General features: G+C 44.0%; 1 long non-coding RNA gene across 2 annotated transcripts; it reads left to right on the top strand.

The window, feature by feature from the left end:
- On the top strand, positions 1 to 20,960 carry LOC106506530. Of its 2 annotated transcripts, XR_002339671.1 has the most exons (4): positions 1 to 865; positions 2,525 to 2,590; positions 11,916 to 12,047; positions 20,921 to 20,960. It is a non-coding gene; the product is annotated as an uncharacterized LOC106506530 (long non-coding RNA). The 2 variants fall into 2 exon arrangements; XR_001301880.2 differs by lacking the exon at positions 20,921 to 20,960 and having other exon boundaries at positions 11,916 to 12,963.

Raw genomic sequence — 25,461 nt, 5'->3', positions numbered from 1 at the left:
CCAAGAAACAGCAAAAAGACAAAAAACATTCTCTTTCCGATTCTTTTCCCACATAGATCATCACAGAATACTGGGTAGAATTCTCTGTGCTCTACAGCAAGTCCTGGTTAACCAGTCATTCCATCCCAGACCCCCGTCCATCCCTCCCACCCCTACCTGTCAATTTTGGTAACTGTTTCAAAGTCTGTGAGTCTGTTTCTGTTCTGCAAATAAGTTCATTTGTATCCTTTTTTTAGATTCCACATGTAAGTGATATCATATAATGTTAGTTTATTGGATTCTGCACCTTAAATGCTCCCTGGTGAACTTAGGTTTTAGTGGGGAGGAAGAGACAGAAGCTAGATTGCAGCCAATTGAGAAATAAATAAGTGAAGAAGTAGAGACAAATATAGACCTTTCCCCAAAATGTTTGGCTCTGAAGAGAAGGAGAGCGACAAGGCGATAGCTGGCAAAAGTGTCAAGTCAGAAGAAGTGCAAGTGGGTTTTGCTTCTTTTTTCTTTTTTGACCATGCCCGTGGCATGCGGAAGTTCCATGGTCAGGGACTGAACCACCACACCACAGCAGTGACCCAAGCCAAAACCGTGACACTGCCAGATCCCCAACCTCCTGAGCCACCAGGGAACTCCCAATTTTTTTGTGGGGGGGTGGCGGGTTACTTCTTGAGGGCAAGAAGCCAGTGTTATCTCTTCCAGCTCTTTCTCCTCTTCCTTCCTCTTCTCTCCTCCTTCGTCCTTTCCCTCTTCCCTCCTTCTAGTTTTCATCAATACATCTAACTTCCTATCATTCTTGAAATGACTCTTAGGTGACCAGGCAGATCCAGAAGAGAGAGAGGGGGAAGCTCTTTGAGAAGAGGAGGAATAAAAGGTAACCAGGGCTTCTCTGGAGACGGCAGAGGGATGGGGTGCAGAGCCCAGGGGGGCCTTGGATGTTCCCCCAGTGTTGAAGGAGGGAGGAGAGGCGTCGGTGCAGATCTGTGCTGTTAAGTTCCCAAGGGGAATATGGGGAGGGGGAAGGAGAGTAATCAGGGTCTCTTCTGCTGTATTAAGTTTGGTTCATTAAGAGCCTCAGCAGGCTTGGAGTTCCAGTCATGGCTCAGTGGTTAACGAATCCGACTAGGAACCATGAGGTTGCGGGTTCAATCCCTGGCCTTGCTCAGTGGGTTAAGGATCTGGCGTTGCCATGAGCTGTGGTGTAGGTTGCAGACACGGCTCAGATCCCGAGTCGTTGTGGCCCTGGTGTAGACCAGCGGCTACAGCTCCGATTCGACCCCTGGCCTAGGAGCCTCCATATGCCGCGAGAGCATAGAAAATGGCAAAAAGACAAAAAAAAAGAGCCTCAGCAGGTTTACCCTGAGCATCTTCATCTTTCCCGGGGACAGATAATCTGCTCTTCTCACAGAGCTCTGCACACGTGGGGGGTGGATGGAGCTGTGTGGAGGGACTTTGTGAACGGTGAGCCGACGGGAAAGGCATTTGCTGAAAAATACAGGGTTTGGCCTGATTATCTGCTCAGATGATGCCGGGACTCAGTGACAAGCTCAGACCTAGTGATGACCCATGGAGAGACCCAGGCAGAGGAGCCATGGCCTGTACTGCCTTTCTGGAGGGTTCTGCTGTATCAGCGGACCATTATGAGGTTACCCCTGGGAGCTTAGAAATGAAGGAATCGGACTGCCTCCCACCATCCAACAGTAAAATAAACACATAGAAATACAACTGGAGGGGCAGACCTCAGGCCTGCCTGCAAAACTTCGCCATACGTGGGCCAGATGTCTTCACAGGGTGATGTGTGATGGGGTATTTGGGGCCCATATGATACTTGTGGAAATAACACCTCCCTTGCTCAGGGCCCTTAGACACTGTTTTCATCTACATGTTGTGTGAGGGGGCAGTAGAGGGGGGCGTGTGTGCATATGTGTGTGGGGGTGAATTTATCCACTATGTGCAGATGTGCAAATAAAAGAGGAAGGAAAAGAGGAAGGAGGGAGGAAGGAAGGTGGAGTGTGTACAGCATTTTGAAAATTTATTTTTAGGAGTTCCCGTTGTGGCTCAGCAGTAACAGACCTGACTAGTATCCCTGAGGATGTGGGGTTCAATCCCTGGCCTCGCTCTGTGGCTTAAGGATCTGGCGTTGCCATGAGCTGTGGTGTAGGTCACAGACATGGCTCAGATCTGGTGTTGCTGTGGCTGTGGTGCAGGCTGGCCGCTGTAGCTCTGATTCAACCCCTAGCCTGGGACCCTCCATATGCCACAGGTATGGCCCTAAAAAGCAAAAAAAAAAAAAAAAAAAAAAATTTATGAGTATTTTTTCTTTTTATTGAGGTATAGTTGATTGATTATACTATTTTTGTTTCAGGTGTACAATATAGTAACTCAAAAAAAATTTTTTAGCTTATACTCTAAAGTTATCATAAAATATTGGCTGAATTCTCTGTGCTGTACGGTATACCCTTGTAGCTTATTTTTTTTACAGCATAGTTTGTGTCTCTTCATCTCTTACCCCTATCTTGCTGCTCCCTGCCAGGCATCCTTGATGTTCTGATATTCTGCTTATCTTGCTTGGAAGTACCCACAGAGCTGAGGACAAAAGGTAAGAGCCCTCAATATCTAAAGGGAAGTGCTGGAGTTCCCTTGTGGCTCAGTGGAAACAGATCTGATTAATATCCATGAGGAAGCAGGTTCAAGCCTTGGTTTCACTCAGTGGGTTAAGGATCTGGTGTTGCTGTGAGCTGTAGTGTAGGTTGCAGACGAGACTCAAATCTGGGGTTGTTGTGACTCTGGTGTAGGCTGGCAGCTATAGCTCCGATTCACCTCCAGCCTGGGAACCTCCATATGTCATGGGTTTGGCTTTAAAAAGACAAAAAAAATAAAAAAATAAATAAAGGGAGGTGCTAGGGAGTTCTCTGATGGCTCGGTATGTGGGGGATCTGGCATTGTCACTGCTGTGTGTGGGTTCAAGTCCTGGCTCAGGAACTTCCACATGCTGCGGGTGGGGCCAAAAAAAGGGGAGATGCTAGCTAGCTATGCAGAACATGCTAAATGAAGATCAAAAACCCAGTCCCTCTGCTACTTTGAGAGTATGAGAGGCAGGTCGGTGGTGAGGGTAGAGGGGCCAAGAGCAGGCATTTCTTTGAGCGCTGCTGTGTCTTTTTTTTTTTTTTTTTTTTTTTTTTTTGTCTTTTTGTTATTTCTTTGGGCCGCTCCAACGGCATATGGAGGTTCCCAGGCTAGGGGTCGAATCAGAGCTGTAGCTGCCAGCCTATGCCAGAGCCACAGCAACGCAGGATCTGAGCCATGTCTGCAACCTACACCACAGCTCACGGCAACGCCGGATCGTTAACCCACTGAGCAAGGGCAGGGACCGAACCCGCAACCTCATGGTTCCTAGTCGGATTCGTTCACCACTGCGCCACGACAGGAACTCCATGCTGTGTCTTTTCTCCCCCTGCTCACGTATACCTTGAGTGACATGGGGCTTCTCCACCACTGAGAGTCTGATGAATGTCTCCTGGAGATCAGGGAAAAGTCCAGTAGAGGCAAGAGGCTGGCTAGAGCCCTCCTCAGGCAGCCAGGCTGCTGTTGGGAGCGTGCCAAGCAGCTAGCAAGATAACCCAAAGCCCTGGCTCTCAGGGCACAGAACAGAGACATCAGCGACGGGGTGGCAGACGTGTGTGCACGAGGGCCCCCGTCTTGTGGGTGGACCGGAGGTTCATCCTCAGTGGGCACCGCGTTGGGAGCTGCTCGGAGATACTCACTGGTTCAGTTTCTCCTCTGAGACCTCCACCTTGGAATGGCCTCCAGATTTCCCCCTCGAATCTTCTTTTGCTCCCGGAAGTCTCTGGCCGTGACTCAGAGCAGAGGCCTTTCAGCAGCTTCTTCTCATCTTGCAACACTTGTGTAGAAATATAGGGGTGGTTCTCTGGCCAGCCTTTTGGGCTTGGTGTCCATGGACATGGCCCTTCGCAACCTCCTTTCTCCTGGGGCCTCCAGAATTCCTGGCATCCATCGCCAGTTCCCTGGCCAGAGAGATGAGGTAACAGAGCAGCCACCAAAGTTGCCCAGTGCTGGGTCCTGAGCTGTGAGGTCTGCTACAGTCAGAGCCCCTGGAGGAGCTGAAACAAGGATTAAAGATGTGGAAAAGTCTTCAGTTACTGTACTTCCCACAGAGAGTGTGGAATCTCGGAGCCACTCAGACAGAAGGCTGCTTAGTTGAGGTTTTTCCACTTGCCCTGGAGGGTCTTGCAGAGCCCCTGAGCATTAGCACATGCGGTGGACCAGGCCAGCATCTCAAATCAGGATGGGATGCACTCACATTATTAGGCCTTTTGTTCGGAAAGAGCTTGCCCTTCTATCAGCAGACCTGGGTTCTAAGCCTGGCTTTATTACTTACCAGCTTCGGGACCTTGGAGGTATGTGTCACTTTCCTTTTCAGGTCTCACTTTCTTCCTCCCTGGAGGTGATCATACATACCTATTCTAGAGGGTTGTTGTAGGAATGAACTGAGATAACACACATGAAGTGCCTTGTACCGTGTCTGGGAAAGAGCAGGGACACAACATTGCTTTCTTTCTTTCTTAGCTTTTTTTTTTTTAAGCTGAGCCCATGGCATGTGGAAGCTCCCGAGCCAGCAGTAACCAGAGCCACAGCAGTGACAAGGCCGGGTCCTTAACCTGCTGGGCCACCAGGGGACTCTTCCTTCTTAGCTTTTACCTAGACCTTTAGCCGTATCCATGGGGCAACCACTGCTTGTTGGAAAGAGGGAGGGAGGGAAGGTTTCTGTCTCATGTCCTTGTCACACTGCTCTGATGCCAGAAAGGATGGCATGCTTCTTCTCAGCCAGTCGGTCCCAATGGGAGTGCCATCCACCTGTAGAATGGGTGTGATCGACTCCACAGGGGGCACCAGCAACCAGGCGTGATGCAGGGGGAGGTCAGCGCACAGCTCGGATGAAAACCCACAACCCAAAAGAAAGACCTAGAGTTCTCTGGTGGCTTAGCAGGTGAAGGATCTGGCATTGTCACTGCTGTGGCTTGGTTCGCTGTTATGGTGTGGGTTCAAACCCTGGCCCCGGAACTTCTGCATACCACGGGCGCAACCAAGGAAAAAAAAAAAGGAAAACCTGGCTCAGGAGCCTCCTCCAGGCCCATCCCCAAACCTAGTGGCCTCCTCACCTGATCTCCCAGTTCCAGCCTCATGCCTTGAAGCCATCTTTCATGCTGCCCCAGAGGAGCTTTCTGAAACCCTAGCCTATTCATCTTCTTCAAACCCTCAGTGGATTCCCATTGTCTAGAACTGTGATTTTCAAATAATGGATTACAACCTTTAGCGGGTCATGAAATCAATGTAGTGAGTTGTAGCCAGCATTAAAAAAAAAACAAAAAAACAAAAAAAAAACTGGAGGGAGTTCCTGCTATGGCATAGCAGGTTAAGGGTTCAGCATTATCTCTGGCAGCTCAGGTCTCCATGAAGTCAAGGGTTCAATCCCTGGCCTAGCTCAGTGGGTTAAGGATTCGGCATTGCTACAGCTGCGGTGTAGTTTGGAGCTGCAGCTTGGATTTGATCCGTGGCTTGGGAACTTTCATATGCCATGGGTGCAACTGCCCTAAAAGAGATTAAATAGACTAAATGTCAGCCTTAATCATGTGTATTGTTTTGCAAAGCAGTTATTTCAGTATTGTTTAGTTCAGATTGTTATAAATGTGAGCAGGTGCTCTAAGTGGGCCTTTGGGCTCCACACATTTGACATATATTTAGGATAGTTTCGGCATATATAGTTTTTAACAATGTTACATTGAGGTATAACATAAAATTCAGGGACTTAAATGTGCAGCTTGATGGATTTTTATATAAGCCTACTCTCATTTAGCCACTACCTAGATCAAGACATAAAACATATCTAGTACCCCAGACAGCTCCCTCATGTACCTTCCCTGTCAAAACTGCTCCCCTATCTCTAGTCCTGCTCTCTGCAAGATAATCACCGTGCTGATTGCTGTAATCCTCAATTAGTTCTGCCTGTTCTTGAACTAAATGGAATCAGAGTATGTACTGTTCTTGGGTTTGGCTTCTTCCGTTGAATATTATGTCTGAGAGACATGCATGAAGTTGCGTGCATCTGCAGCGTGCCCATTTTCATTATCATATTCTGTTGTAGGAATACACTGCAATTTAATTATCCAAATCCAGTCATGGGCGTTTAGGCTGTTCCCAAGTTTGGGCTATTATGAACAAAGCTCCTGTGAATATTGTTGTGCATGCCGTTTTGTGGGCATGTCCACTCATTTCTTTTGGCTGTACTATCAGGAGTCAAATTTCTGGGTCACAAGGCAGGTGTTTGACAACTATTTCAACTGCCAAAACAGTTTTCCAAAATAGTTGCATTTGAGATTCATAGGTACATATGTCTCCATCTATCTATCTATCTATATGATGTATATATGGATATTCAAATGGTCCTCGTTGCCATGTGAAATGATTTCCTTGCTTGCTTGCTTGCTTTTTAGGGCCACACCTGCAGCATATGGAAATTTCCAGGCTAGGGGTCTAATCGCCACAGCCACAGCAACACGGGATCGGAGCTGCATCTGCGACCCACACCACAGCTGGCGGCAACGCCAGATCCTTAACCCACTACTGAGAGAGGCCAGGGATCGAACCCGAAACCTCATGGTTCCTAGTCGGATTTGTTTCTGCTGCGCCGCGGCAGGAACTCCCATGACATGATTTTTATTATCATGGTTCTTAGTAAAGAAAAAACAGACCGCAATCTGCTCATTAGGGGAAAAATCCTATTGCTTAGCATGGCGTAGAAAGCGGGGCACGATCTGCTGCCTTCCATCTCTCCGTCTGGTCTCCCACCCGCTCCTCCAGTCTCTTCTCTTTACTTGCCTGAAAGATCTTTTCCCTCTTTTTTGTTTGTGGATTCTTACTTGTCCCTGATTATTCATTTCCAATGTTAGTTTTTCCAGGAAACCTTCCCAGATCACTCCTTTCTTCTGTCCCTTGTTACCCCTTTATAACCTGCTCCTACCTCTATCATGGTGCTAGTGCCTTATATTCCAACTAATAGGAGTTACCAAACTATCTCCTTACACGTGAACTCCTTGAGGGAAGAATTGTGATCCACCTTTAGAATCCATGTTGAACATTTGTTCTTTGCCCTCCCTCATCTACTACCCCTTCTTTTATTTATGAAAAAATTTTTATTTTTATTTATAAGTTTGTCTCTTCAGGGCCACACTCATAGCATGTGGAGGTTCCCAGGCTAGGGGTCGAATCAAAGCTGCAGCTGCCAGCCTACACCAGAGCCACTGCAACACGGGATCAGAGAGCCATGTCTGCGACCTACACCACAGCTCATGTCAATGTCAGATCCTTAACCCACTGAGCAAGGCTAGGGATCGAACCTGCATCCTCGTGGATGCTAGTCAGATTCTTTCTCGCTGAGACAGGATGGAAACTCCTGGACATTTCATTTAAATGGAATCACAGTACATGGCTTTTGGTATTTGTCTTCTTTCACTTAGCATAATGTTTTCAAGATTTGTCCATTGCCTGGAGTTTTTTAAATATGCATTTTTGTTTAAACTGCTGTATCTTTTTGACATTTTCAAGTTAACTCCTTCATGGAGTTTCCTACAGGGAGAGAGGAACCTTGAAGAAGGGAGGATGGGGGGTGGGGTGCAGAGCACATGGGGTACCTTGACACCTTCTGTCTGTAGGTTTCTGTTTCTGCACTCCTTATCAAGGCTGGAAGCTCTTCTGTAGCAGTATGTCAGTTTTTCCACCTGACAATTTCTTCACCCCAACTGCAGTCCAAAGATTGACGTTTTGGAGTTCCCATTGTGGCTCAGAAGGTTAAGAACCTGACTAGTGTCCATGAGGATGTGGCTTTGTTCCCTGGCCTCACTCAGTGGGTTTAGGGTCTGGTAGTGCCCTGAGCAGCTGTGCAGTTCGGATCTGGCGTGGCTGTGGCTGTGGTGTAGGCTGGCAGCACAGCTCCAATTGGATCCCTAGCCTGGAAACTTCCATATGCTGCAGGTGTGGCCCTAAAAGCCAATAAATAAATAAATAAATAAGAAAGAAAGAAAGAAAGATTGACCTCTTCTAAGGTGCCCATGTAAATGCAACGAGGTAGTAATGTTTAGGAAGAAGTACTTATGTTTTAAAGTTGGATGTGGATTTGAATCCCACTTTATTATTTATTTATTTATTGTCTTTTGTCCTTTTAGGGCCGCATCCCAGGCATATGGAGGTTCCCAGGCTAGGAGTCTAATCGGAGCTGTTGCCACCTGCCTATGCCAGAGCCACAGCAATGCCAGATCCGAGCCAAGTCTGTGACCTACATCACAGCTCATGGCAACGCCAGATTCTTAACCCACTGAGCAAGGCCAGGGATCAAACCCACAAGCTCATGGTTCCTAGTCGGATTCGTTTCTGCTTCGCCACCATGGGAGCTCCTGAATCCCACTTTAGAGCTTGCATCTAGATCTGGGGTGTCCCAGAGGGGAGGAGACCTGCATCTACTTTGCAGCTGGAACCTGGGGAAGGGCTATATTCCTGTGCCATGTTGGAAGTAGAGTAGAAAGCACAGCTGCATCCCGTGTCTGAGTCCCCCTTGAAGGGGTCCCAAAGCCTTGTTTAGTGGGGGGAGCATGAGAATGAGTTTTCCTTCCCTCCTTTCTTCTTTCAACGCTGGATCCGAGCCCCATCTTTGGCTTAGGCCGCAGCTTGTGGCAACGCTGATCCTTAACCCACTGAGTGAGGCCAGGGATTGAACTTGCATCCTCGAAGATGCAGCATGGAGTCCTTCACCTGCTGAGCCACGATGGGAACTCCGAGAATGAGTTTTCTTTGTGTCTAATGGTAGTAAGCAAGCCTTAACCTCCCCTCAATTGATGGTCCCTTCATGGTCTACGGGCCACCGAGTGTCCCCAGACGTCCATGAGGAGCAGAGAAGTGGATAAAGAACCTGCAGACCTGGAGAAGACCTACTGGATAGATGGGGCAAAAATAGCCAGGCAGAGGTCCAGGGGTCCAGCTGAGTGTCAGGACATCTTGGCAGCTCCCAGGAATATATGAGGACAGCAAGGTCAGACACACCTTCCTGGGATATAAGAAACCTAGAATTTAAGTGCCATTCTGGAGAAAGGGAGTGGCAGAGGCTGACCTGAACAAATTTTTTTTTTTGCCTTGCAGCAGGATGGGGACTCAAAACAGAAATTCAGTTCAACAAAGGACAATGCACTTTTTTCTTTCTTTTTTTTTTTTTTTTGTCTTTTGTCTTTTTAGGGCTGCACCTGCAGCATATGAAGATTCCCAGGCTAGGGGTTAAATTGGAGCTGTAGCCACTGGCCGACACAACAACCACAGCAACACCAGATCTGAGCCGCGTCTGCTACCTACACCGCAATGCACAGCAATGCGGGATCCTTAACCTACTGAGCGAGGCCAGGGATCAAACCTGTGTCCTCATGGATGCTAATGCTAGTTGGGTTTGTTAACCACTGAGCCACGGCAGGAGCTCCACAATGCACATTTTTAGCACTTCTTAATAGGTAAGCTGGGAATCCTCAATTTAAAAAACTCCCCCTGCCCCACTCCGCTTCGTTCCACTTTATTTCATTTTAAGCCCCTTGCATAGGCAGGGCCTCTCTCTTTAAAAACATTATCAAAGGGAGTCCCCATTGTGGCTCAGTGGTTGAGGACCCAGCTAGTATCCTTGAGGATGCAAATTCTATCCCTGGCCTTGCTCCATGGGTTAAGGATCTTACATTGCTATAAGCTGTGGCGTAGGTCGTGGGTGTGGCCCTAGAAAGAAAAAAAAAAAATCAGAGAGCCCATGATTGGGCTGATGCATTGGAGAGAACTTTCTAGCTTTAGGGGGCCAACCAGCTGCTGCAGAGGCCGTAGTTTGTCAGCTGATGTTCCTTGGGAAGGTGCTGCAGGCATGCAGCCTGAGGCTTTGCCCTGCAAAGAGCCTGGGTCCCCTGCTGTCCTCTCCTGTCCTCAAGGCTGGCTCTTGTGAAAGCTCCCCTTCAGCTGCAGGACTTGCTTCCTCATCTCTGTCCCCCTCTTTTTTCCTTCGCTTTAAAATATTTTTAAAAACGGAGGTGAAATTCACACAACATGAAATTAACCACTTGATCTGCTCTGGCGTCCTTTAGTAGATTCACACGGCTGTGCACCCTTTGCTTCTGTCTAGTTCCCAAACATTTTCATCACCCTCCAGAGGAACTTGGTTACTATTAAATAGTCGCTCTCTGTTACTCCTCCCCCGAGACCCTGGCAACCACCAGGCTGGTTTCTGTCTGTACGGAGGTATGTATCCTATACATTTTACAGCGATTGAATCATACAATATGTGACCTTTTGTGTTTGGCTGCTTTCCTTCTCCCTCTTGTACCTTCAGTCCTCTCTCTTCCCCCTGAGATCTCGGGGCCCACCCAAGCAGCCTTCCAGGCATTTCCAAACTCCATTTTTTCAGGAATTAGGCCAGAGAAAGAAAGGAAGGAAGGTCAGATGGCCTGGGGGTGGGAATTAACTCCGTTTAGGAAAAAAGAAACCCAGCAGTTTCTGATCAGGTCTCAGCAGCTGAATTTGGTTTGGAGGCCAATTATCTCAGGCCACTAGGTTTTAAGTACCAGGGCTGGGGCTTCTGAGCCACGCCATGTGGGAAACCAGCTTGCCCTGGCTTCTGACTTGAAACAGATGCTCTGTGCCTATGAAGGGGAGTTGCGTTTTGAAAAAAATGCTGCCCGATGGAGACTGTGGTGTGGCTGGCTTTTCACAAAGCTGTGTTTATAGTCAGGCTGAAAGACACAGGGGAACAGCTACAGGGTCAAGCTGCCCTTCATTCCAAGTGGCTACATCTGGCCAGGAGGAGACCAGGAGGCCAGGAGATGCTGTGGAGACGCAGCAGAGATGCACATTGTCAACTCGTGGGCCAGGTCCAGCACTTCTTTGATTAATATTCCAGCAGAGTTTTGAAACTGTAAGTGGAGGAACTTGTAGAGGGAGGAGATTGGAGGTGGTGGCTTCTAACCCTCAGTGTGTTTAAGAGCAGGCTGGTGCCGTGCTGCTGGCTCTCTGGTTTCTCTGGCTTCAGTGATTTTTCTGTGATGCGAAATGCCCATCTTCTTCTGTTCGCCAACACGGAGAAATATGGGTTGGCCTTGGAGAACATGCTTTGGACACATTAACTCTTGTAGCTGGAAAGTGGCCTCTGGACACCGACACAAATTAAGTCTTGGAGACAGAGTTTTGGGTGAAGAAGAAAGAACGGCTTTATCGCTTTGCCAGGCAATGGAGGACACAGCAGCTGATGTCTCAAAACAGTGTCTTGCCTTGAGTGGGGATAGCAAGGAGTTGTATGGGTTTAGCTCAAAAGACAAGGTTATTGATTAAAGTGTCTCCATTATTCTCCTTCCAGAGATCATTGCAGGGTCGTCAAGGCCGGCGTCAGTCGGTCTGGTGATGGTTTCTGGTTGTCTTTGGGGTTATCATCTCTTGACCTTTTCTCTGGAAGTTAGATTGTTTACAGGGAAGAGGTGTTAGGGCATGTTTCAAATGCAAAAGAAAACACGAGGTGCAATAGAACTCTACCTAGAAAGTAACCATTCGTAAAAGAAAGCATTTAAGTAAGGAAGAGAACATTTGTGAAAAGGCAGACACTGGGTGCCATATAACTCTAGCTCGAAAGTAAATATTCGTAATAAGTTCGTGGGCCAAGGGCAGGGCGTAACATCATGGAGACTGTTTTAGTTTTTAGTGGTAACAATCTTTGCTAATCATTAACTCTTGAGTCAGCTTTTCGAGATGGCAGGGAGGCCTGGGAGGCAAAGGGAAAAGCCTTTTACTTCAAAACACAAAGACTTCGGGTTTGTTACATGGTTTTCTGGGTTATCTTCCTGCAGGGTGGGCTCATTAATCTTGATCCATGAAGGTTTGTCTGCTGCAGAGTGGTCTCTGAAATCCACACAGTGCCCACGCCTCTCCTGCTGCTGACATTGTAACACACACACACACACACAACCGTATGACCTCGGGTAAGTCATTTCGCTTTTAAAACTGTACAGGAGTGGGTTGAAGCGTGTCTCTCCTGAAGTTCAGATTCACCTAGAACCCCAGAATATGACCTTATTTGGAATTGAGGTCTTTGGAGATATAATTAAGGTCAGGGTTGTGTTGACTGGAAAAAAAAAACCCACACAATTTAAGAGCAGTGAGGTTCAGTTTTATTTGGGACCTTAGTGAGGACAACAGCCTTGCAGGTAGCTCTGAGGAACTGCTCCAAAGAGGTAGGGAGGGGCTCGCATGGATACGAATTTTTTCTTTTTTTTGGCTGGGAGAAACATGTACTCAAACACGAAGAGATGAATCCCCATCACAAAGAAGGGACATCTCAAATGAATGATTTTAGTGTTTTTCTGTGTTTGGGAAGATGCACAAATCTGGGGTCATTGAAAAATTTCCCTTGGACATGCATCTTTATGATGGAGAGGCCCATGTATCCAAAGCACCGGATGCATCTTGTTTTCCTCCGTCCGGACTTCCCCCAAGGGCGCACTGTTGGTGGGCAGCTGCTGTGGGTTGCCAATTAATCCTTGCAGAGCTAGAACGCGGCGGGGAGGGGGCAACATTCTTTGTTTTACAGTTGAAAGGAGATCCTCCTGAATTAGAATGGGCCCTAAATCAAGGAGTGTGTCCTTAAAGAAGGACAAACAGATGCACAGAGAGAAAGGTCAAGTGAAGATGAGGTGGGAGAGGTCGGAAGGATGCATCTACCAGCCGAGAAATACCAAGGATTCCTGGCGGATACCAGCAGCTGGGAGTGAGGAGGGGGTGGGGAGTTCTCTCTCCGTCTCCAGGAGGAATCAATTTTGCTGACATGGTGATTTTCTTTTTTTTTTTTTTTTTCTTCTGTCCTTTTTTAGGGCTGCACTTGCAGCATATGGAGGTTCCCAGGCTAGGGGTCTTATCAGAGCTGTAGCTGCCAGCCTACACCACAGCTCACGGCAACGCCGGATCCTTAATCCACTGAGCGAGGCCAGGGATCGAACCTGCAACCTCATGGTTCCTTGTTGGGTTTGTTTCCGCTGTGCCACAACGGGAACTCCATGACATGGTGATTTTCTGCTTCTGCCTCCTGAAGTAGCTGGAAGAGAAGAGAGTTCTGTTGTTTTAAGCCAGTCGATGGTACTTTGTTGGAGTAACCAGGAAACTAATACACATTAGATCCTGTTCTGGAATGAATCCATATCTTCGTGGAATGTAGGGTTTTAACAGACTGTACTCACATAACGTATTTCTCCTGGGAAGTTCTTGCCAAGTGTGATATTGTATGATAACTGTATATACATGGGCTTCCTCCCTGTTTCTGGCACAGAGCTCCTAAAAACTGAGGAATTTCCTGCGATGTGTCATAAAGATGTATTTTGTTGTGCTAACGAGGTGACTTTTGGAAAGCACCTAGGGATGGGGGCTGGTTGCCTGTGGAGCTGATCTAGATTAAAGGGTTTTAATCTGGTCCCACCCCGGACCTGGGGAGGGAAGAGGAGGCTGGAGATGGAGTTCAGTCACCACTGGCCAATGACTTTATCAGTCACATTTCTGCAAGGAAACCACAAAAGACTGGGTTCAGAGAGCTTCCCAGTTGCTGAGCGCCAGGAGGGCACAGAGGACCCCCGCCCGCTGCCCGCCCCATACCTTGCCCTATGCTTCTCTTCCTTTTGGCTGTTCTTTTGTTAGATATTTTCATAACAAACAAATTAAATTGTAGGGCTGAGTTAAAGGGTAGAACACAGCTGGTGTTAGAATTGGCTTGGTGGTACGTGGAGAATTCACCACCCCACTCCTTCTCCATTGGAAATTGGGTTAATGCAGGACCATTTAACCAGTTAATTTTTCTGAGCTGCAAGTCGATTTTATCAACTCCTGCCACCTCCCCACCCCACCCCATTTTTGGGGCAGATGCTCAGAGAGATGATGTGTTTACCCAAGTGTCCTAGCAAGTCAGTGGCAGCCCTAGGACTCCAGTTCACGTGCTTTCTCTCTAGTGCAAGAGTGGGGAGAGGCTATTGCTGATAACATTGCAGTGGTCAGCTGAAAAGTTCTGAGTCCAAGAGAATGTGTATACTGGGAGGTGACCCTCACAGGCATGGGCTGAAGGCTGTTTGGGGAAGGGCCAGCCTCACCAGCTACACCTGCGTGAGCTTGCCTGTGGCCTGCCCATGAGACTCAGCCTCATCTTCCAAGGACTCGGCACCTCCCTCCATCTTTACAGTACCTGTGACAGTCCCACCTACTACCCATGGAAGAGAGAGAGATTATTGCTCTTTGAGGCCAAGGGTGGGGTAGCAACGCTGGATCCTTAACCCACTGAGCAAGGCCAGGGATCGAACCTGTGTCCTCCTGGTTACTAGTCAGATTCGTTTCTGCTGAGCCACAACAGGAACTCCCTAAAATTGTAGTTTTTAAAACCAAATAAAAGTAGCATCTTCAGCCCAGTGAAGAAAATTTAGACTTTGAAGAATGTTAATAAAAACTTGGTGTTTGGAGTTCCCGTCGTGGCTCAGTGATTAACGAATCCGACTAGGAACCATGAGGTTGCGGGTTCCATCCCTGGCCTTGCTCAGTGGGTTAACAATCCGGCGTTGCCGTGAGCTGTGGTGTAGGTTGCAGACGCAGCTCAGATCCCGAGTTGCTGTTGGTGTAGGCTGGCAGCTACAGCTCTGATTCTACCCCTAGCCTGGGAATCTCTATATGCCACAGAAGTGGCCCTAGAAATGGCAAAAAAGTACAAAAAACCCCCAAAAAACTTGGTGTTATTTTTTAGTTGCCAAGTGTTGACACTTGCATTTATCACCTATATTTGCTTGGTATTCTTGAGTCCAGAAAGCGATTTTTTGGGAGCTCCCTGGTGGCTCAGTGGGTTAAGGATTTGGCATTATCTCAGTTGTGGTTCTGGTTACTGCTGTGATGTGGGTTCAATCCTCGGCCTGAAACTTCTACATTCCACGGGTGTAGCCCCCGCCCCCAAAAAACCCCCAAACCAAACGAAGTGATTTTTAGCCTTAGATCAATTTTTGTCATATTTTAAAAATGAGTCATAATTGATGTATAAGTTTCAGGTGTACAACATAATGATTTGATATTTGTATATATTGTGAAGTGATCACAAGTTGATATCTAATCACTGCACGTCGTTACACATTTTTTCTTATGATGGCTACTTTTAAGATTTATTAGTGACATTCACATACACAATATAGTATTATTAATTTCAACTTCAAATATGCGAAATAGTCCTACAGTCCCCATTCTGTGCATTGCATCTTTAAGACTTCATTATTTTATAAGTGGAAGTTTGTACTTTTTGACCATCTTTACTTATTTTGCCTGCTCCACTCCCTCCTCTGGCCGTCACCAAGCTGTTCTCTGTATCTGTGAGTTTAGTGGGGATTTTTCTAAGATTCCGCATGTAAGTGATCATTTAGTATTTGTCTTTCTCTGTCTGACTCATTTAGTGTAAATACCTCCAAAGCTATGCACGTTGTCAAAAAGAGGAAGATTTCTTTCTTATGGCTAAGGAATATACCACATTTTCTTTATCCATTCATCCGTAAATGGACACCTAGGTTGCATCCATGTCTTGGCTGTTGCATCCATGTTCACTTGGCTGCAGTGAACATGAGGGTGTAAGTATCTCTTTGATGTCACATTTTTGTTTCTTTCTGATAAGTATCCAGAAGTAGAATTGCTGGATCATATAGTAGATTCGTGTTTTTTTTAATTAATTAATTTTTTTTTTGTCTTTTTGCTATTTCTTGGGCTGCTCCTGCGGCACATGGAGGTTCCCAGGCTAGGGGTCGAATCGGAGCTGTGGCCGCCAGCCTACGCCAGAGCCAAAGCAACGCAGGATCCGAGGCGCGTCTGCGACCTACACCACAGCTCACGGCAACGCCGGATTGTTAACCCACTGAGCAAGGCCAGGGATCGAACCCGCAACCTCATGGCTCCTAGTCGGATTCGTTAACCACTGCGCCATGAGGGGAACTCCTGATTCGTTTTTTTTTTTATTTGTTTTTTTGTTGTTGTTTTAGGACCTCACTCGTGGCATATGGAGATTCGTAGGCGAGGGGTCGAATCAATTGGAGCTGTAGCCGCCGGTGTATGCCACAGCCACAGCGATGCGGGATCCGAGCCATGTCTGCAACCTATTCCACAGCTCATGGCAACACCAGATCCTTATCCCACTGAGCAAGGCCAGGGATCAAACCCGTGTGCTCATGGATGCTAGTTGGGTTCATTAATTGCTGAGCCACGATGGGAACTCCTTTTTTTTTTCATTTTTAATGACATTTTTTTTTCTCATTATACAGGGAATACTTGTTCATGGAAGACAACTAGCAATACATAAAAGCAAAGGAGAAAAATAATAATCACAATCCCCCAGGGATAACGACTGTTATGCATCTTAATGCATTTCCTCCCAGTGTCTACATTTAAAAAAAAAATTTGAAGTGTAATTGACCTACGGCATTGTTCTGGGCGCAAAACATAGTGCTTCAGTATTTCTGTACATTGCAAAATGACTGTCGCACACACACCACCATGACTGTCAGGATGTGTCTAGTTGCTGTCACTATACAAAGCTATTACAATTATATAATTGACCTCATTCTCCATGCTGTATATTTCATCCTTAAATAGTTTTTACTTTTAATTTTGGGGAGAACCTTCATACTGTTTGCTATCGAGGCCGCACCAATGTATGTTCCCACTAACAGCGTACGAGGATCCCCTTCCCTCCACATCCTAGCCGACACTTATTTCTTGTGCTTTTATAATAGCCGTTCTAACAGTTGTCAGATGATAGCTCTTTAGGTTTTGATTTGCATTTCCCTGATGATGAGTGATGCTGAGCAGCTTCTCATGTACTGTTGGCCACGGGTATGTCTTCTTGGGGAAAATGTTCAGCTCATCTGTCCATTTAAGTGTTGGTTTCTTTTTTGTTTTTTTTTTCTGCTATTGAGTTATATGAGATCTTTGTATGTTTTGGATATTAACCCCCTTATGAGATACATGATTTGCAAATATTTTCTCCTTTTGAGTAGATTGCCTTTTCATTTTGTTGCTTTCCTTTGCTGTGCAATGGTTTTTTATTTTTATTTATTTTATTATTAATTTTTTTGCAATTTTTTTTAGTTTTGTTTTTTCTAGGGCCACAGCCATGGCATATGAAGGTTCCCAGGCTAGTGGTCGAATTGGAGCTGTAGCCGCTGGCCTACGCCAGAGCCACAGCAATGCGGGATCCGAGCTGCATCTGCGACCTACACCACAGCTCACGGCAACACCGGATCCTTAACCCACTGAGCGAGGCCAGGGATCGAACCTGCAACCTCATGGTTCCTAGTTGGATTCGTTAACCACTGTGCCACGATGGGAACTCCAGGCAGTGTTTTTTTAATTTGACGTAGTCCCACTTGTTTAAGTTGGTTGCCTTTGCTTTTGGTGTCATGTCCAAAAAAATCACCACCATGAGTTGATGTCAAAGAACTTTACCCTCTATGTTTTCTTCTAGGTTTTATGTGTTCAGATCTCAAAGTTCAAGTCTTTAATCCACTTCGAGTTGACCTTTGTGTACGGTATAAGGGAATGGTCCAGTTTCATTCTTTTGCATTTGGCTATCAGTTTTTTTTTTTTTTTTTTTTAACCCACTTATTGAAGATACAGTCCTTTCCCCATTATGTAGTCTTTGTTCCTTTGTTGTAAATTAATTGACCACATATATGTGGATTTATTTCTGGGCTCTCAGTTCTGTTGCATTAGTCTATGTGTCTTTTTTCCCCCAATATCATAATTTGGTTCTTAGTCGGATTCATTAACCACTGCGCCACAATGGGAACTCCTAATTTATTTTATTAATGTCATATTTGTCAGTGTATAGGTCTTTCACTACCTTGATCAAATTTATTCCTAGGGATTTTATTATTTTTGATGGAATTATAAATTAATCATTCCTTAATTTTTCTTTCTGATAGTTCTTCATTACTTTATAGAAACACAACTGACTTTTTATGTTAATTTTGTATGCATTAGTTAATTCTTTTTTGTTTTAGAGCCACACCTGTGGCATATGGAAGTTCCCAGGCTAGGGATCGAATGGGAGCTGCAGCTGTCAGCCTGTGCTGCAGCCACAACCACAACAGATCTGAGCCACATCTATGACCTACACCACAGCTCATGGCAATGCTGGATCCTTAACCCACTGAGTGAGGCCAGGGATCAAACTTGCGTCCTCAAAGACACTAGTCAGGTTTGTTACTGCTGTGCCACCATGGGAACTGCCACATCAGTGAGCTCTAACAGTTTTGTGATGGAGTTTTTAGGGTTTTCTATATAAAATATGATGCATCTGAAATAGTAACAGTTTACTTATTCTCTCCAATTTACTTATTTATTTATTTGTTTATTTTTTGTCTTTTTTGCCTTTTCTAGGGCTGCACCCGAGGCATATGGAGGTTCCTAGGCCAGGGGTCTAATCGGAGCTATAGGGGGTGGCCTATGCCAGAGCCACAGCAACGCAGGATCTGAGCGCATCTGAGACCTACCGACCTACACCACAGTTCACGGCAATGCAAGATCCTTAACCCACTGAGCGAGGCCAGGGATCGAACCTACAACCTCAGGGTTCCTAGTCAGATTGTTAACCACTGAGCCACAATGGGAACTCCTATCCTTTCCAGTTTAGATGCATTTTATTTTGTTTTCTGGACTATTGTTCTCGCTAGAACTTCCAATATTACGTTGAAGAAAAGTGGAGAAAAAGGTAATATTTGTCTTATTCCTGATCTCGGAGGAAAAGCTTTTAGCTTTTCACAGGTGAGTAGGATGTTAGCTGTGGGTTTGTTGTACATGGCCTTTATTATGTTGTTATGTTCCTTCTATACCTGCTTTGTTGAGAGCTTTAGTAATAAATGAATGTTAAAATTTTGTTGAATGCTTTTCTTGCATTTATTGAAAAGATAATATGATTTTATTTATTTATTTATTTATTTTTAGGGCCGCACCCATGGCATATGGAGGTTCCCCGGCTAGGGGTCTAATCGGAGCTACAGCTGCCGGCCTACGCCAGAGCCACAGCCACGCCAGATCCGAGCCTCATCTTTGACCTACACCACGGCTCACGGCAATACCAAATCCTTAACCCACCAAGCAAGGCCAGGGATCGAACCTGCAACCTCATAGTTCCTAATTGGATTTGCTTCCACTGTACTACGACGGGAACGCCCGATCATATGATTTTAATCATTTGTTTTGTTTTTGCGGAGTAGCATAGTGATCAGAATGAGAATATTGAACTATTCTTGCATACCTGGAATAACTCTCACATGATCATGATATATGATCCTTTTTTTTTTTTTTGAGATATAATTGACATACAGTATTGTATAAATTTAAGGTGTGCAGCACAATGGTTTGACTTCCATGTATTGTGAACTGATATTTTAACATCTATTATCTCATATAGATAAAAAAAGATTAAGAAATTATTTTCTCCCTTCTAATGAAAACCCTTAGGACTTAACCTCCTTACAAGTTTCACAAATACTGTATGACTAGGCCACCAACGAACTGTCATGATGGCTGTTGAATTTTGTCAAATGTTTTTCCTGGGTTACTGAGATTATCCTGTGATTTTAATCTTTTCATAATATTGTGATGCATCCCAGTGATTGATTTGCATATGTAAAACCATATTTCTCTTTCTCAGGGATAAATCTCATCTATTCATGGTGAATAACTTTTTTTAAGGTGCTGCTGAAAATTTGGTTTACTAATATTTTATTGAGAGAATTTACTTATTTTTAGTGTTGATTATATTAGTTTCAGGGGTACAGCATAATGATTCAGTATATTTAAAAATTATAATCAATAAAAAGTTACTACAAAATAATGGCTATAATCCCCTGTGGAGAATTTCTGCATCTTCATACATCAGGAATATTGATCTGTAGTTTTCCTTTCTGGTAGTGTCTTTTTCTGGCTTTGGTGTCATGGTAATGCTGGCCTCATAAAATATGTTTGGGAGTGTTCCCTTCTTTGGATTTTTTGGAAGACTTTGAGATAATTGGCCTTCATTCTTCTTGAAATCTACCAGGGAATTTTTCTTCCTTGCCCTGCTGGGCTTTTCTTTGTGGGGAACATTTTTTTTTTTTTTTTCCTTAGGGCCATACCCACAGCTCCAGGCCCCAGGGGTTGAATTGGAGCTGTAGCTGCCAGCCTACATCACAGCCACAGCAATGCTAGATCTGAGCCATGTCTGTGACCTACGCTAGAGCTCAGGCAACGCTGGATCCTTAACCCACTGAGCGAGGCCAGGGATTGAACCTAAGTCCTCATGGATAATAGTTGGTTTTATTACCACTGAGCCATGATGGGAACTCCTGCTGGGAAAATTTTGACTACTGAGTAGTATCCTTATTAGAAATTAGTCTGTTCTATTTTATAAATGGATTTTTTATTTATTTATGATTCAGTCTAGGTAGATGGCATATTTCTAAGAATTTTCCTATTCTGTGTCTTCCAGTTTACTGGTGTATAGTTTTTCAGAAGAGCTTCTTATGATCATATTTCCCTCTTTTCAGTTGTAATATCTCCTTTTTATTTTAAATTTTGATGATTTGGGTCCTCTGTTTTTACTTGGTTAGTCTAGTTGAAGATTTCTTGGTTTTATTTATTTCATAGAACGAACTCTTAGATTTTTTAATCTTTTATTTGTTTTTGATTTGATTTCTGCTTTAATCATATTTTCCTTAGTTATCATTTCTTTCTGCTAATTTGGCTCTATTTTTCTTTTTCTACTTCCTTAGGGAATATAATTAGTTTGCTTATTTGAGATATTTCTTGTTTCTAGGGTCTAATCAGAGCTACAGCTGCTGGCTTACGCCAGAGCCACAGCAACGTCAGATGCAGGCCACATCTGTGACCTACACCCAGCTCACGGCAACACCAGATCCTTAACCCACTGAGCAAGGCCAGGGATTGAACCCACAACCTCATGGTTCCTAGTCGGACTCATTTCCACTGCACCATGACAGGAACTCCAGGTATTTCTTGTTTCTAATGTAGGCATTTATCACTCTAAACTTCCTTCTTAGAACTGCTTTTACTACATCTGGTAAGTTTTGATATGTTGTGCTTCCATTTTCGTTTGTCTCAAGATAGTTTTCCCCTTTAATTTTTTTTTTTTTTTATATATTGGTTGTTTAGGAGAATGTTATTTTACTTTTATGTTTTTGTGAATTTTCTAGTTTCCTTCCTGTTTCTGATTTCTGGTTTCCATATATTGTAGTCAGGGAAGGTACTTGGTATGAATTCAGTCTTCTTGAATTTGCTGACTTGTTTTGTGGCCTAATATAAGATCTGTGCTAGAAAATGTTTTATGGGTGCTTGAGAAAAATAAGTATTCTGCTTTTGTTGGATACAGTGTTCTGCATTTATTCTCTTAGGGCCATTTGGTCTATAGTCTTGTTCAGATCTTCTCTTTCCTATTGATTCTCTGTCTGGATCATTTTTCCTTTATTGAAAGTGGAGTATTACAGAGAACAGCGTTTTGGTTGCCAAGGGGGAGGAGAGAGGGAGTGGGATGGCCTGAGAATGTGGGGTTAATAGATGCAAATTTATTAAATTTAGGCTGGATAAACAATGAGGCCCTATAGTATAGCACAGGGAACTATATCTAGTCTCTTGGGATAGACCATGATGGATGATAATATATGTATGACTAGGTCACTTTGCTATACATCAACTATACTTTAATTTAAAAAAAAAAAAGAATGAAAAAATCAGGAAATCTGAAGAGAAAATATTAAAATTTTAAAATCAGTGGTAAATACTCAGATGGCTTGTTATAATGTACTCTGTAATCTTCTGGATCTTTTAAACTTCTTAAAATTAAATAAATAAACAAGGAGTTCCCATCATGGCTCAGTGGTTATCAAATCTCACTAGTATCCATGAGGATGCAGATTCGGTCCCTAGCCTTGCTCATTGGGTTAAGAACCCTGTGTTGCCGTGAACTGTGGTGCAGGTCACAGACGTGGCTAAAATTGTGCTTTGCTGTGGCTGTGGCCTAGGCCGACAGCTACAGCTCTGATTCAACCCCTAGCCTGGAGAACCTCCATATGCTGCAGGTGCGGCCCTAAAAAGCAAAAAAGCAAAAATAAACAAATAGTACTCAAAAAAGAAAGTGAAGTTTTAAACTCCCCAAGTATTGCATTGATGTTTATTTCTCCGTTTAGGTCTGTTTGTTTTTGCTTTATATATATGGGTGTTGAAATGTTGGGTACATAATTACAGTTGTTTTCTTCCTTTCTTTCTTTCTTTCATCTTTCTATCTTTTAGGGCCGCACCTGCAGCATATGGATGTTCCCAGGGTAGGGGGTTAAATTACAGCTATAGTTGCTGGCCTACGCCATAACCACAGCCACACCACATCCGAGCCTCCTCTGTGACATATACCACAGCTCACAGCAACTCCCACTGAGCAAGGTCAGGGATCAAACCTGCATCCTCATGCATACTAGTCGGGTTTGTGCTGAGCCATGATATGGGAACTCCCTGTTTTATATTGATGGATTGACCCTTTTATCATTATATAATGGCCTTCATTGTCTGTTTTTATTTAAACCATTTTTTGTTTAAAGCCCTTTTGTATGATATATGTATAGCTACACCAGCTTTTGTTGTTGTTAGCATTTGGTTAAAGTATTTTTTCATCCTCTTCACTTTCAGAATATGTGTGTCTTCTTCCCTTAGGAAGTCCCTTGTAGATAGCATATAGTTGAATCTTGGGATTTTTTATATCCATTTAGCCAGTCTATTACTTTTGATGGGATCATTTCTTTTGGCCATGCCCAAGGCATGTGGAAATTCCTGGGCCAGGGATCAAACCTGTGCCACAGCAGTGACCTGAGCCATAGCAGTGACAATGCCAGGTCCTTAGTGCTAGGCCACCAGCACTAGTAATTATTTATATGTAAGGACTTACTATTGCTATTTTGTTAATAGTTTTCTAGCTGTTTTGCAGATCTCTCGTCCTTGCTTCTTATCTTGCTATAGTTTTTTGTTTGATGTCTTTTGGCATTGGTACATTTTGACTTCATTTTTATTCACATAATGAATTACAAAAGTAGTTCTTTTATGTAAATACTCATTTTTTTCCTCGTGTTTACTATGAGGCTTATATAACATATCTTAAAATGATAACATACTATTTTTTACTAATAACAACTGAACTTCAATGGAATTTCTAAACTTTACAGGTTTAGTTCTCCTCCCTCTCGTATTTTAGTTTGATATTATAGTGTGCAAATTTTTAAATATTGTATAACTAATAACATGTTAGTGCAACCACAGTTATTTCTACTATACTCGTTTAAGTTTTAAATTAGAGATGTACATGAATTATGTACAACCATTACTATATTCCTAAATTTCACTTTGACTGTACATTTACCATTATCAGTGAGTTTTACACTCTCTTCCTATGTTTTTATGATGTTATCCAATGTCCTTTTGTTTCCACTCAAAGACTTCCCTTTAGTGTTTCTCATAGGACAGATATAAGGATCATGAATTCTTAGTTTTGTTTGGGAAAGTGTTTATTTCTCCATTTATGAAGAAGAGCTTAGCTTTCCTAGATAGAGATTGCTTGGTTGACAGATTTTTTTCCAATATTTTTAATGTATCATCTCATTCTCTTATGGCCTGAAATGTTTCTATTGAGACATCTGCTGATAGTCTTATGAGGATTCCTTTGTAATTTTTCTTTTTTTTTCTTCCTTCTTTTAAAAGTCTTTGTCAGAGTTCCTGTCGTGGCTCAGTGGTTAATGAATCTGACTAGGAACCTTGAGGTTGCGGGTTTGATCCCTGCCCTTGCTCAGTGGGTTAAGGATTCGGTGTCTCCGTGAGCTGTGGTGTAGGTTGCAGATGAGCTTGGATCCTGAGTTGCTGTGGCTCTGGCATAGGCCGGCGGCTACATTCCTAGCCTGGGAACCTCCATGTGCCATAGGAGTGACCCTAGAAAAGGCAAAAAGACAAAGTAAAAAATTAAAATAAATAAATAAATGTCTTTTTCTTTGACTTTTGACCAGTTAATGTATTTCAGTGTAGTGCTATTCAGGTCTAACCTCTTTGGAGTTCTTTAGGCTTCATGGATCTGGATGTCCATTTCTTTGCCAGGTTTGGGCAGTTTTCATTTATTATGACTTTAAATATATTTTATGTACATTTTTTCTTCTCCTTCTGGATTTCCCATAATGTGAATAACTCTTCACATTTTTCATAAGTACCATAGGTTTCCTTCATTCCTTTTTTCTCCTTCGTCTGAGTGGACAATTTCAAATGTCCTGTCTTCTAGATTACTGATTCTACTGCACAATCAAGTTTGGTTTTGAAACTCTGTATTGAATCCTTCAGTTTAGTCATTGTATTTTTATGCTCTAGGATTTCTGTTTGGTTCTTTTATGATGGTTTATATTTCTTCATTAAACTTCTTGTTTTGTTCATGCACTGTATTCCTAATTTCATTTAATTGTCTCTTGTTGTAGTTCACTAAACTTTGTTTAAGAGGACTATTCTGAATTCTTTGTCTGACAGTTCAGCCGTCTCCATTTCTTTAGAGTCAGCTGTTTGTGCTTCATTAATTTCTTTTGATATCATGTTTATCATATTTTTCATGATCCTAGATTCCTTACACTGGTACCTGCACATTTTTTTTTTTTTTTTTTTTGGTCTTTTTAAGGCTGTACTTGGAGCAAAGACAAAAGTTCTCTGTCTCTCCAGATAACCTGAGGCACTGATCAGCTTGAGTCTAGACCACACACAAACAGCACATGGAGGTTCCCAAGCTAGGGGTCTAATCAAGCTGCTGCTGCTGGCCTACACCACAGCTACAGCAACGTGAGCCTTGTCTGTGACCTACACCACAGCTCACGGCAACACCGGATCCTTAACCCTCTGAGCAGGGCCAGGGATCTAACCCACAACCTCATGGTTCCTAGTTGGATTCGTTAACCACTGAGCCATGATGGGAACTCCAGTATCTGCACATTTTAATAACATTTTCCTCTACCAGATCTTACAGACTCATTTGGCAGAAATATTCTTTACCAGACAGCTCAGTTTCAATTTCTAGACATGTCCACTGGAAACATCCTTGGGTTGGTGGGACTTTCTTTTTTTTTTTTTTGTCTTTTTGCCATTTCTTGGGCCGCTCCCGCGGTATATGGGAGGTTCCCAGGCTAGGGGTCTAATCGGAGCTGTAGCCGCCAGCCTACGCTAGAGCCACAGCAACACGGGATCCGAGCTCCGGATCCTTAACCCACTGAGCAAGGGCAGGGACCGAACCCGCAACCTCATGGTTCCTAGTCGGATTCGTTAACCACTGCGCCA

The sequence above is a fragment of the Sus scrofa genome, chromosome 16 (genome assembly GCF_000003025.6).
Source record: "Sus scrofa isolate TJ Tabasco breed Duroc chromosome 16, Sscrofa11.1, whole genome shotgun sequence".
Lineage (NCBI taxonomy): Eukaryota > Metazoa > Chordata > Mammalia > Artiodactyla > Suidae > Sus > Sus scrofa.
The sequence above is the reverse complement of the archived record's forward strand: the minus strand, read 5'-3'. Positions and strand labels throughout refer to the sequence as shown.